The sequence below is a fragment of the Benincasa hispida genome, chromosome 11 (genome assembly GCF_027475165.1).
Source record: "Benincasa hispida cultivar pf3 chromosome 11, pf3_genome.v1.1, whole genome shotgun sequence".
Lineage (NCBI taxonomy): Eukaryota > Viridiplantae > Streptophyta > Magnoliopsida > Cucurbitales > Cucurbitaceae > Benincasa > Benincasa hispida.
The window spans coordinates 66,102,402-66,113,900 of record NC_143488.1 but is presented as its reverse complement, the minus strand read 5'-3'; the positions used below and the strand labels follow the sequence as shown (position 1 = coordinate 66,113,900).

Here is an 11,499-nt window from a genome sequence, read left to right as displayed (position 1 = left end):
TCATTGTTTAGTTATGAATTGAACATATGGAGAGTTGAAAATATTTAAATATGATTTGAATATTACACGTGAATAGGGATTCATTATCAGAATTAGTGTTAGTAATTAATTTAATATTTGATATTAAATTATTTTTATTAATTATTAGAATTATTTTATTTAAAATTGGTTTTAAAATTAATTTTACTTAAAATTAATTGTTTGAATTAATTTGATAAAAATTCATTTAAATTTTGAATTTTTGAAATTCAAAATTAAGTAAAACAAGTGTTAGTGAGTTCTTCCCTCTCAATTCTCACTTTATAATCTTTTATTTGGTGTCACTTTGGGGTGAATTGAACATGATTTCCTCTTTAAATAGAGGAAAGATTGCTGAGAATTTGGTTGGAAAAATTTGGCTTTTGAAGTTGTATTTTTCCTCTCCAAATTATTTAGAACCAAATTATCTCCAACTCTATTTTTCTTGCAAAATTCAACATAGATTTAGATTCCACAATCTGTCCTAAGGTCAGGAAAGAATTTAGTGGTACTCCACGAAGTGTTCTTGATTTAAAAAAAAAAAAAAACCAAAGGATTGCTTCAATTTCGAGCTACACTAAGGTTTGTTCATCAAACTGAGTTTTTTTTTTTTTTTTTTGAAACAAATATGCTTGATCCTTAAAATTAATGTACTCAGATTGCTTAAGATTTGAATTGCTTCCGCTTGTATGTTCCTAACTCCATCAATTGATACTTAAGAACATGTTGTTACCATTTATTTCATCTCAACCACTATTGTTAAAACCATTTATATATATAACCATTTATCTATATAATCAATTTTTTACATATAAGTTATCAGGTCAATTTTCATCTTATTCAACTCTAAACTATCTAAGAGTACCTTTTAAAGCATTTCAAAGATTAGAGATATTTGGTATAATTTAACCTTCCATAAATGACAAGCCACTTGAGCCACTAATTAATAGACATTCTGGCTTTTCATTTTCGGCCACGTTTACCAATTTATAATCAGAATTGGTGTAATTGTAATGAGATTCCATTAATAGATCAATCGTAATAGGTTTCAATTACTTTGGATTACTTTTGATCACATTTATTTAAACATTTTGCAAACATAATTTGATAACGATTAAGGTTGTTTACTTTACATTATCTAGTACTAATGCATTCTTATCGTTACTGTTATCATACTTTTAATAATTAAATGGTAACGATATTTGTAACAATAACAATAATAATGACAGATTCATAATTCTCATATTGTTATTGTATCTATAAAGTAATGGCATCACCTAATATCATCTTTAACTTCAAAGTCAAATTGTTTTTGTTGGTTACAAAATTTATAAAATCACATTGCCCTAATTTTTAAATACAATCAGATTGATCGGACCGGTATGTATATTATAGAATCACATTGTCGAATTTGTTAGGAGCTTATAACTATATAAAAAACACATCATGCAATGTAAATGCATACATCTACAGCAGATAATTAAATTTGAAATAATTTAAACTTCTGAGTTTGTGTTCAATTTTAGCAAATTTCGATTATCTTGAATTAGGCATGTGAGATTCCGGTGGGAGGAGCCGCCTTCTTCTACCGCCATCTTTGCCATCTTCGCCAGCTCTCTGCATCTCTGCTTCATCTCTTCTCTGTTATCTCCTTCCAACATCATTTCAATGGCTTCCCTCACCTTTTCTCTCTTCACCACCACCCCTTTCTCCTCTTCCTCTCCCCAGTGCACACCCGTTTCTACCCCTACACCTACGCCGATTCTGAGAATCTCCACAATCAACGTCTGGTTGAATATTTGATCTGCAAAAAGAGGCCAAGTGATCATCGGAACCCCTGCCGCTATCCCTTCGATGCTCGAATTCCAACCACAGTGCGTCAAAAAACACCCAATTGCAGAGTGTGAAAGTATCAAAACTTGGGGCGCCCACCCACGAATCAAAACGCCTCTCCCTTTGATCTTCCCCTCAAAATCATACTCGTCCAGCCATTTCAGTAACTCCTCTGTTAAATTTCCTTTTCGTATGACCCAAATGAATGGCTTGTTTGCTGCCTCCAACCCCAATCCAAGCTCTATGAGTTGCGCCGTCACCAAATTACACAAGCTTCCCAATGAAACATAAACCACCGAACATGAGTCCTGCTCGTCTAGCCATTTGGTGCATTCGTGTTCATCAATTGATGCTCTGTTTCCTCTTTCAGCTCTGTCGAGTTTGTTGTCGTTACAAAGCGAAACAGGGCCAACACACCACAATCTGTCCGGAGATTCTCTCGTCTTCTTATACTCCGCAAGATACTTATGCTCTAGCTCCTCAAATGTATTTAAAATTACGCCGTATGACATCCTATCAGCTTCGTTTATTTCCTTAAGAAAAGCCACCATATCTTCACTGATGAATTTCGGTAGCTGCGCCTTGCGAAATTTGAATTGATCGACTAAAGTTACAAATTGGGAATCAGAGATGAAACGAATAAGGGTCTCCTTCGTTTCTAAACTCTGCATACACAGAAAATAGAAGCAACTCAAACTGTAGAAAACAAGCCTGGGAATATTGTGTTTCTGAGCAAGGCGTAAAGTCCAAGGAAGGCAGACATCAGAAATAATGGCGGTAGGTCGGGGGCAGAGTTGCTGCATCAGTTCATCCGATGGGTCGTAAAGGAGATATGTGGCTCTGAAGAAGGTGGAGACGGAATGAAATGATGGTAGCAAGTCGAAATTCTCGCAGCCTTCAGGCAGCCCGGCTATGTTGCAAGGAAATGGGAGTTCAGCGACATGGATTTGCAAGCCAGAGTCAATGGCACGAGCTAAAACAGAGTGGTAGCGAGCGGCATTGAGGGGGGTGGTGAAGATGGTGACAATGGCGCCACGGTAGGCGAGAAGCTTGGCGAGGTCGATCATGGGGATCATGTGGCCTTGTGCCATGAAAGGGAAGAGAAGAAAGTGAGGATTGGAAGCCATGGGAATGTGGTATAGAAGTAGAAGGAACAGAGGATTTCAGGATTGGGTTTTTTATGGGAAGAAAAGAAGATTCTGCATCAGCAACTTGGTATTATTGGGATTGGGATTCTGTGGTTCCATTATTTTAGTTTTGAGTTTTTTTCATTGCCATTGTTATTGTTGTTTTTTGTGTGAAAATGATGCTACAAAGGAAATCGGAAAACGAGTGTTATAAGTTTTATTGGACAATTGGCGGTTTTGTGGATATAACTATTTGTCAATTTCTAAAAAATTAAGATATAGATACGTGGAAAGATATGACATTTTTTATATATTATTTTAATATATTTCTAAAAAAACAAAGATACTTATACATCGAAGATACATATTCTCTTGCTTAAAAAAAATAGATTCTTAGTTTTAGATTGAAAAATATTAGATATGTTGTTTGTCTTTTTTCTTTAAAAAAAATAAACGTAAAAATAGATATATCAAATAGCTTGTCAGATACGTATCTGAGAAGTATGTGAAAGTATCGATATTTGATACGTGTCTGATACGGATTTTTTGCCTCACATGAAATATTTTTGCTTCATAGATTAGTGGTGTTCTAGAAGGTTGTGCTTGTATTCTTTTAACTTTTGGACTCTTTTGACAGTTTTGTTATTACCAAAATATCAAAACAAGGACATCAACCTAAAGTAGTGGTAGACAATTTTTTTATTATATCATACAAAAATTGACAAAAATATTATTCAACATGTCGATATATAAAGAAGCTCGACATGTTGTGTAAGAAAGACTAACAAAAACTAGAAACGGTATGAGACAAATCCATTAAATTAGGCATCTTTGATAGTTCAAGGTCCAAATTGTGGTGTTGAAAATAGTTGATTTTGAATCTAGAGCAACAAGACAAATTGCTAAATTCCAATCGCTAAATGTAAAAATCATATATATTTTTGTAAATTATAATTATGGACCAAAGTACTGTTGCTAGTTTAAATTGAACAAAAAAAATACATTTAAAAGAAAATATAGTCTACTCCTAAAATTTAGCTAACAAACTATATCTTTTTCAATAAACAATAACAAACTCATAAAACAAAATAACAAATTTTAGCCTTCAACATTTTCAGCTGTAGTTGATAAAATTTAAACAAACAAATAATACACTTACTACACTGTGTTTCAAAATGGCGGTTTGTTTCACAAATTTTACAATTTCAAACAGACATTTAATAATATCTTTATTTCTTTCCTTTCACTTTGAAAACCTAAAATATTATTATCAACTTTAAAACTCATATGGATTTTCTAATATCCTTTATGTTTGTGGAATTTTTATGTTTGAGACCTGAATAGTAAAAATATATCATGATTAATTAATAAATTAATATCCATTATTTAGCTTAATAAATTACTATTAATTTGAATTAATTACTAAATATAGATATATTATTTAAGTTTAATAATATATTTATACGGGGATGCATCAATCTTTATACATCTGTTCTAACTATTCATATCAAAAGAAATATTAAAATGTTTCAAACGAAGAAAAAAGTAAAATCAATCACGTGAGAAGTAAAAATTGGACAATTTGTTATGATTCATAAAGATAGATGTTATCGAAGATCACCTAAATATTTTTCTAGTTATATTTAATAATTAATGGCTTATTCTTCAGCTCAATCCAATACAGTTGTCTCGACTCCTCAAACTTCTAATCTCTTCTGAAATATTTACGATCTAGTTACTATTCATCTCGATTCCACCAATTACATTCAATAGAGGTATCAAATTTCACTTCGTGCCTATGCCTTGTTCGTTCCCTTACGTTGAATTATGAGTTTTTTCTTTTTCACCTTTAGTTTCAAAATTTAATGTTCGAAGTCATTTACTTTATTATTTAATTTATTTTTCAAGTTTTGGATTCATTTTTAATTTTAAGTTATTAAGTTTATGCTTTTAATATACCTTTAATTGGTAAGTTATTAAGTTTATCCTTTGTTCCTATCAAAATATCTCAGGTAAAATAATTATCACAATTTTATGCATCACATTTTGAGTACCATAATTTTGTGTATCACCAATTTTTTTCCTACTTCAATAAGAAATTTGAATTTCATTCTCATTCTTTTTTCTTCTCTGTTTAACAAACATTGAGATTGATTTGCTTCTGCAACATTTATTTTTTCCATCAATTTCATTTTCTCAACGGAGAGTTACTCTAATTTTTTAATAGTGGTATCAAAGATGCTTTGATTTTTTTCAACAATGGTATAAGAGCCTTAGATTTAAAGGCTTGTGATTTTGTTTGAGAGTGATTTTTTTAATTTGAAAAATGTCTTCCAATTTCGGTGTTTCCTCTCCTCCACATTTAGCGGTATTTCCTCTCCTCCACATTTTAGTGGTGAAACTATCCGTTTCGGGTTGTTAATGCAATCTTATCTCAAGGCACTTGGCCTTTGGGAATCAGTTTTAAATGATGTCGATCCTCGAACATTGGGCGAAAATCTAACATTGAATCAGATCAGACTAGAAAAGAAATTAAATAAGCCCAAAGCTTTATTCGTGATTCATGCTGCTTTATTTAATCTTATATTTTTAGGATTATTGATTGTAAAAGGACAAAAGTGCAAGGATAAAAATTGTCAAACTCTTGTTGACTCTCAAGAGAGAGTTTGAGATAATGCTAACAATGAAGGACTTAGATACTAAGTGATGACTATTATAAACCAAATAAGACTAACTGGTAAAAATTTTCCAGATCAAAGAGTCGTTTTAAAAGTAATGGTTAGTGTTCCAGCCATAGATAAGTCTTGTGATCTAACAAATCTCTCTATAGCTTAATTAATTAGCAAATTACAAGCCCATGAACAAAGGGGTACTATGCATAATGAAGAGCAATTAAGGGCACATTCCATGAAAAGAAACTTGTTGGAGAAGATGATAGACATGCAACTAAAAATCATGTGAATATAGAAAAATAAGGAGCGTCGGGAAAGATAAATTTCATCTTTGTTGTTTTTGTATAAAGACTAACCATGCTGAAAAGAGTTATTGGTTAAAAAACAAGCAAGTCTACCATTGCAATTATTGCAACAAGGACGGTCATATGGAGAATTTTTGTTATAATAGATAAAAGCAAATCCAAAATTCCCAACAACAAGCAAATTCCATAGATGACAATGAAGAAATAGTTTTTTTTTATTTTTTTTTTATGGTATCTCACTTTGATGACAAAATGTCAACTTTGTGCCTTATTGACAACGGATGCACTTCGCATATAGGTAAAGATGTAAATCTTTTTAGATAGATTGATAGATCTATACAGTCTAAGGTGGTTCTTAGACATGTCCAAGGTGGTTCTTAGACCGGACGAGACAGTACTAGTTGAAGGCAAAGGTACTGTTGTCATGCATACTAAGCAAGGTGAACATAAATTATCCAATGTTTTATATGTTCTGAAGTTATCTCAAAACTTGTATAGTATTGCTCAATAGTTGCATAACAAATTTGATGTGTTTTTCAAAGATCAAGTTGGTATCATTTATGACCCTCAAGGAGTAGAGATTACAAGGGTCAAAATGGTTGAATATGCATTTGTTTTATGTGGTGACTCACTATTTCATCATACTTTTAATGTTAAAGTAGAAGAAAGCAAAATGTGGCATTAGTGCTTTGGACATGAAGACAATGAAATTTTGAAAATTTTGCCTTCTTCTAACATGGTTGATAATATTTTCAAATTTACTTTTATTGATCAGATTTGCAACAATTTTCAAGAAGGGAAGATGTACAATCTATCTTATCTAAATGAAAGACTTGATTTTGGTTGTTAGTGTCTTCAATTTGGTATAAGATGGTAGAACAAGACACATCAATATCAAGATTTTATTTATCGATAAAAGTAGACAAAGAAAGAGAAAGAACAAAATCATTGAACAACTCATGACATTCTCACAAAAGCTACACATAGACAACTTATGTTTCCACACAAAAAGTTGGTTGTGACAAAGAAAAACCTCAAGGAGAAGTATTAAATTATGAGTTTTTTCTTTTTCACCTTTAATTTCAAAATTTAATGGTTGAAGTTATCTACTTTATTATTTAATTTATTTTTCAGATTTTAACTTTAAGTTATTAATTTTATGTTTTTAATATGTCTTTAATTTGTTAGTTATTAAGTTTACCCTTTATTTCTATAAAAGGATGATGTCTCAGGTAAAATAAGCATCACAATTTTATGTACCACATTTTGAGTATCACAATTTTGTATTTACATTTTGAGTATTACAATTTTGTAATTTTTTCCTACTTCAATAAAAAATTTGAATTTCAGTCTCATTTTCTTTTTCCTTCTCTTTCTTTGACAAATATTGAAGTATTGATTTGTTTCCACAAACATTTATTCTTTCCATCGTTTTCATTTTTCAACCGTGATATCAAAGTAACTTTGATTTTTTTTCATCACCTTCCACTACATTCACTGAAATTAACCCAGCCTACCTTTAATGGGATTATAGAGATCAAGTTTTCATTATCCTAATCAACATTGCTCTCTCCCCCTATGCCTGTTGGCACATCAACTCCGCCACCACTGCCCATGAACGTTAGCTCAATCTTGAAATTTGGTATTCTTCTATAACCCGATCCACTATCCTCGAGCTAAGATGTGCACTTTATACAATGAAAAAGGAAACCACATAAATAGTTGAGCAATGTTTTCAAAAACCTTGGTCGATCATCTTACTGTTGCCGGCATCCAAGTCGGCGATGAGAAAACCTTCTTGCACATCCTTAACGGCTTACCGGTCGAGTTTAACGCTTTTCAGACATCCATTTAAACTCTGGATACAAAATTGACGCTTGTGGAGCTGGAAGTTCTCCTCGTTGCGAAAGCTAAAGCTATTAGTTTTCACCAAATGGCATCGGAGCCGGTACCCATGGCCATGGTTGCCTCCTGCAGGCCTTCAATCGTGGAGGTAGTTCTTCCCAAATCAGAGGCGAAGGCTGTTTCAATCGTGGGAGAGGAAGGAATAATAATAAAAATATGGTTTCTACTTATAAAACACAAACACAGATACAGCTATACGATATGGATACGATCGGATACGGCGATTCGTTAATTTCTAAAAAACTAAGATACATATATATCTAAGGATACGCCATTTTTTTATATATTTTTTTAATATATATATATATATTTCTAAAAACTAAGATACTGATACGTTGAATATACATTTTTTTCGTTAAAAAATATAAGATATAGATTAATTTAGCATATAAGTTAATAGCATTAGCACAAATAGAATACAAATACTGAAATACGATAAAAAAAAAAAAAAGCAACATCTAAGATGTTGAAGTACAATAGTTAATAAAATGCAATAGAAAAGTGACTCATATTGCAAAGAAGAAGAAGAAGATTAGAGAGAGAAGTATGAAGATAAACGAAGAACTTATTGTTGAAGATATCCAAATGGTTTATATTTTGGTGGACTTTGTGGGGACTCAAATGTGAAGATGGAGATTAGATGATTCTAGTATAGGGTTTGGTTCGTTATTTATTATTTTTTTCTTTTAGTTTTGCACTCGAGTAGTGAGCTTTTTAAATAGGATGTCTAATTTTAAATTGGGAAAGATTAGATGAGTTACTTGTCTTTTTTCTTTAAAAAATATGTATAAAAATATATACGTCAAACCGCGTGTCAGATACATATCACATGAAGTATTTGTGCTTCTTAGGTTTCTACCCCAATTTTGTTCCTAAGGGGTCAAATATTCCTCTTACTTTTGTTGGCCCTAGCAGACAAATGGGCCAATTCAATCTCAGCTTAGTATTTTGGGCCAATTTTGGGTCCAACAATTCTTTTAATTCAATTTTTCAACAAACTTGCCGATTTTTTTTTCTTTTTTTTTTTGTCAAATATGAAATAAATCCGATCATAGTGCATTAGAACAACCATATGAATTTTTCTTTTCAAGGATGTCATCTTCTAATATGGTTATTATGTTAGTTAATACTATGGTTACTCAAATATTGGGTTTTACGCCCTAAAATTTGTAGATAGTAAATGTTATTAATTGATCATCATCAATAAAGAGTTATCGATATTAATTCAATAAATGTTGTTGATTGTGTTATATTCTATTTTAACCTTAAATTCAATAAACTAACATCCATGGCTGTCTTATGAGTCGCGGAGATATATAGAGATCAATGTTCAAGATACAACTTAAAGAGTCTATATACAGTATAGGGATAAAACTTGGTACCTTAACCTTGTGACACTATGGATACGGTCCACTTTGTATTTGATACAAACACAATGATCCAACACGTTCATGTAGGTAACATGCGAGCGAGATATTCTATGCAATGAGTCTGCATAAGATCGAACCGCGAAATAGTAACCACTAGATGTAACACCTTTAACTAGTTAGGTTCCTATTTCAATTGGATGACCTAGACAGCTTAGTCTTAATCCTGAGTGTATTATGAACTCTTGTTCATGAGGGAATGTTCTTTGATTTGTATGGGTGTGAATGGCTAGTTTGCCGACTCAATATGCCTACCATTTTGGGGACAAGACCGAGTGGTGAGCTGAAAGCATAATAATATGACATAGAATTCACTCCTTCCCAATTGTTCATTAAAGAAGCACTGGTACTTAAGAAGTCAGAGGTAACCCAAGAGTAAAATGGTAATTTAATCCAGTTGGTGTCACGAACAATCGTGAAGAACTAACTTGTTGTTATTAGTCTATATCCACAGACACAGAAATATATTTTTAGTGAGAAGAGTGCAAGTGTGGGTCTTTAGTGGAGTGTACCCACAATTAATGAATATTGATTAATTTCGTTAATGACTTTAGCCAATTAATCTCATATCATTGGAGCTTCTGATCTGCAGGTCCACCAGGTCCTTTTGTTAGCTCACTAAAAGATATTAGATTTGAATTTTTCAAATCAAATTGAGGAAATTGTATATTAACGTGATTAATATGTAATTGATTATGGATGTGATCTATAATTTAAATTAAGTTGGAGAGATATTTGAATGAGATTCAGATATTTAATTCAAGTGTTAGATTCATAAATAATTTATCGATTAAATTAATAGAGAGGTAATACACATAAACATATGATGTTTATTTATGTTAATTAAATATATACGTTACATTAGATTTGATGTATAGACGATTATTTAATTAATATGCTAATTGATTAAAAAAATGTTATTTAATTAATTGAGCACAAGGGTAAATTGAGAAAAACTTGGAGAAAGGGTTAACCCTTCTCCATACAAATTCTTCTTTATGGCCTTTTTGTGGCATGAATTCATTTGGTGAATTTTAATTCATCCACCAAAAGAAAATCTTCTCTACTCTCTCCAAATCAATCTCTCAAAAATCGATTTTCGGGATGCGCAAGGTGTTCACACGCTTTTGCTTGGGATTTGATCATTTCAATTAGTATCAGAGCAAATTTCTTGTATTTTCGTTATTCATATTATTAAACTAAAATTAGTTTAAAGGTGAATTTTTTTTTTTAATTTTTAAATATGTATTTTGAATGAAGGTTTGCAAGATTGGATGTTTTCAATTTTGGCACTTAGATTACTTTTAATGTGATTAAAATGTAAGGGCCCATTGTATTTTTTTGGACATTTATTTTTCACTTCAAGTCTGTAAGCCTACATTGATCGAAAGAATTAGTGTTGCTAACGAGATTGGGAAAAAAGTGTATTTGGGGCATGTTCGAGGCAAGTTCGGAGTAAAAAACACACAAAAGAGGGTCATTCTATTGGGTTTTATGTCCTAAAACTCGTGGTTTGTAAACACTAAACTTAGTTTGAAAATTCAATAAGTTGTTATTGAATATAAGAATTGTTTATTTTGTTTTATAAATAAATCCAATAAATTAAAAGATCCACGACTACTACATGAGTACTTAACTTTATGTGGAAACATAAAAGTGGATCAGATTCAAGTAAATAGTCAAAATGGTCTATAGTATATGAATAAGATTGGATGTCTTATTCTGGTAACACTATTGGATGCGGCCCACTCTGTAGTTGTTACAAGGAGTTGTAAAGTGCTACAGACGAAGTGATCCTAATTCATACATGTGATGACATGAGGAGTGGGGGTGTCCTGTGCAATGAGTTTGCATAAAATCGGACCACGAAATAAGTCACTCTTACTTTATAATATTGTTTATTGTTTAAGAGTGACTATTTCACAACGATGACCTAGGTAACTTATCCTAAATCCTGAGCTAACTATGAACTCTTGTTTATTCAGGATTATCCTTAGATTTGCATGGGTGAAGGTTGGCTTACAGCGTTGGCTCAATAAGCCTCCGATTTCAGGGATAAGACTGGGTAGATAGCTGGTGACATAGGATGCAAGATGGAATTCACTCCTACCCGTTTTCAAGGATAGTAGAGAGGTTGTTCCCTTAAGTACTGACTCCAAGTCTTAAACAAGGGACCCCACCATTTCATTGGCCCGAGAGGGACTCGGTTTGA

At 32.0% G+C, this 11,499-nt stretch overlaps 1 pseudogene across 1 annotated transcript; it reads right to left on the bottom strand.

Moving 5' to 3' along the window:
- Positions 1 to 1,386: 1,386 nt before the first annotated feature.
- LOC120089867 (UDP-glycosyltransferase 73C11 pseudogene) lies at positions 1,387 to 3,157 on the bottom strand (annotated as a pseudogene). The gene has a single exon (XR_016524249.1). The product of XR_016524249.1 is annotated as a UDP-glycosyltransferase 73C11 pseudogene (transcript).
- Positions 3,158 to 11,499: the final 8,342 nt, after the last annotated feature.